Raw genomic sequence first — 2,992 nt, forward strand, 5'->3', positions numbered from 1 at the left:
AAAAAAAAAAAAAAAAAAAAAAATGAAGGTGGACTATTGGACATTGATCAAAAGTGTGTTCTTCTCCACCGACAAGACTCAATTGCTGGTTGAGTCATCACAGCTGCAGTTTGGACTGGTGCTTTAGTCATTGAGTCTTGTCCCAATGCTAAAGTTCGTAGAATATTAGTCATCAAAGCTAATGGAGTGTTGATAGAGATCAAATAATCAACCTCAAGTAGTCCTCGGGTCTTATCTCCTGGATTGTTTCTTATATCAGCCATTGACAATTGTTAAATGTTTATGATATGACAAAGAATCACTACAAGGGGAGCAAGATTCGGATTACCTTGTTGATCGAATATCTCAAGGCAAGAACACTTGATTGAGATTCGAATCACTCCATAAGCAAGATCGATCATGTCTAGCTTGAATGATTCTTGTGATCAAATATCTCAAACACTTGTTTGAGATTCGAATCACTCCACAAGCAAGATTGATCATGTCGAACTTGAATGATTCTACCTGCAATCTAAACTACATAGAATTGCAAAGAAACTTAGCCATCGGCTAAAGAAAAGCACAAATGCTTCTTTACTATATTTTCCAAGTCTCCTTACAAATACAACAAACATGGCTTTATATAGCCTCAAAATGAAACTATTAAAGGCATTCCAAAAGTTGTAACATTCACACTTTATGATCATAATTAGCCATTATGTAAATATAACCGAAATTAAATAAAAAGTCTTAAAATACAATAACTCTAAATTATAACTCACCCAAAATTTACAACAATCAAACTTTATTCTTCTTCAATGTAGCATAAATTGAAACATCTTTTGATAATTTGACAACCTTTTCTTCACATCTTCATTGAAGTATATTGTAGGATTGATGTCTTTTGGTTCATTGAAGTATTTGACAATTGTTAAATGTTTATCTTTCTAGGATCTCATGAATCAATTGCTTTTGGTGCTAAAGTATTCGACCATGATTTAGCATCATCCCTCAAAAAGTAAGGGAATAACCTCGGTCTAATCATGCCTTTATCCACTCCTTAGAATCGGAATGAGTCACTAACTCCAAAAAATAACTTTAGATGTAGGTGGGGATCTTCTCACGGTAGTCCATTAAATTATCCAGTGGTTTGCAGCATTTGAAACATCACGGGTTTTAGCTCAAAAATAGTTGCTTGCATTTCGGGTTTAATAATGCACGAATTTACCTCTTCCACAACTGGGTATGCAAATGCTTTGATTGCTCTTTTTATATCATCGGCTAAATGGATAGCATTTGCCGGGATTCTCTCTAGATTAACCACCACTACTGTATTTTCAAACTTCTGATTCAGTTCGATTCCAAGGTCTTCTATTGTATTTTCAAACTTCTGATTCGATTCGATTCGAAGGTCTAATCATTTAGTCAATGACCCACATATCGTGCTGATTTGAATTATAATTTTCAAATCATTCCCAAAAAATTTGCTTTCAAAATTGCTTCAGCAATTTATACAATTTATTCGGACATGTCATTTCTAGAAGGGTTGTTTCCAGATTTGCTACAACATCTTGGTTTAACATAAATGCTTTGAAATTTTACCAAATAACTGAATTAAATGTACAATTGAGCTCAATTTATGCAAATTGATATTTTTTTCATGTTGAATCACAATGGGCTATTTCATGCTTGCTAATTAGAATAAATGGAGCAAGTGACGAGAAAAGGGTGAGTATGAGTGCAAAATTAACTCGAAAAAGGCTTGGTATAACTCTACTTTTGGAGAGTTATTAGCGGCCTAGAGTCAGAAGACTGTGTTAAGCCACCTAGCCACCTTAAGAATCCAATAGATCCCTTCATCTCCCAGATATGACTAAGGTTAGGACACTCCTACTAGAAAAGCATGCATGCCATAACTCAATTAAGATTAGGGTGCTACAACTAGCAAAGCATGCATGCGAAAACTCAGTTAAGATTAGGGCACTACAGCTAGCAAAGTATGCGAGAACTCGGTTAAGATTAGGGCGCTACAACTAGTGTGGTTTCTAAGTTGACCCAAGTCAGTACGTTTTCAGTAAACCTTGTACCTCAAGAATATGAACGATCAAAGGCTTATATCCATGTACACCTAGAGATTTGTTTAGCTCGAAGAGCTAACCCCAAACCTCTAAAAACGAGAAATGAAAGTTAAACCGTCTAGACGCCCCTAAAATATAATAAACCTCCACGACATCTAGGAATGACAAACATAACCTCCTAGGCCGATAACAACCAATATATTCCATGGGGATCTTCCACTTTCCTCTCTAAACTCATTGTATAATCTTATACAAATTTATTATATAAGATACCTCTACTCATATGTCTCTACACGAACTATTTGAATCATATCTTTTGTAACAATTACAAAGTGAGTCATATTAGTATTATTACCAAAATCAAACACCTAACTTTATCCCGGTACTATGGACTTCTTAGGTTATTACTTAAATACGATACTCTTAATATCAACCATATATTGTTTAAGATTACACCAATATAATCGAATTTTGTATACACTAGATAACGTTAAATGACAATTAAAATAATCAAATTATTAATTACAAACACTTTAGGACATAAATCTCAATCAAGTAGAATTCTTAGCCGTAGATTTGAACCCTTTTGACTCAATAGATGCAAGAAGAGCAGTCTAGATGAGCTAAAAATACCAAGATTTACCGGAAGGCGAGTCTTGAATATACTAGCTTTGTTTCTCGTGTGATCATAGGATGAGAACCCAAAGAAGAAAAGGTCAGCTTTGGCTCGTGTGCGGCATATTTGTAACCTAGCTCTGATATCATGAAAATATTTGCTGAAACTACTACATCAAAAGGATGGTAAAAGTTCTCTATTTATAATCATTTACACGTAGACGTAGAGAAGGATAGTAAATTACAAATAACATGAAATAACAGTACACAACATTTTATATATATATATATATATATATTTTTTTTTTTTTTTTTTTTTT

Source organism: Cucurbita moschata, unplaced genomic scaffold (genome assembly GCF_002738365.1).
Source record: "Cucurbita moschata cultivar Rifu unplaced genomic scaffold, Cmos_1.0 Cmo_Scf00019, whole genome shotgun sequence".
Lineage (NCBI taxonomy): Eukaryota > Viridiplantae > Streptophyta > Magnoliopsida > Cucurbitales > Cucurbitaceae > Cucurbita > Cucurbita moschata.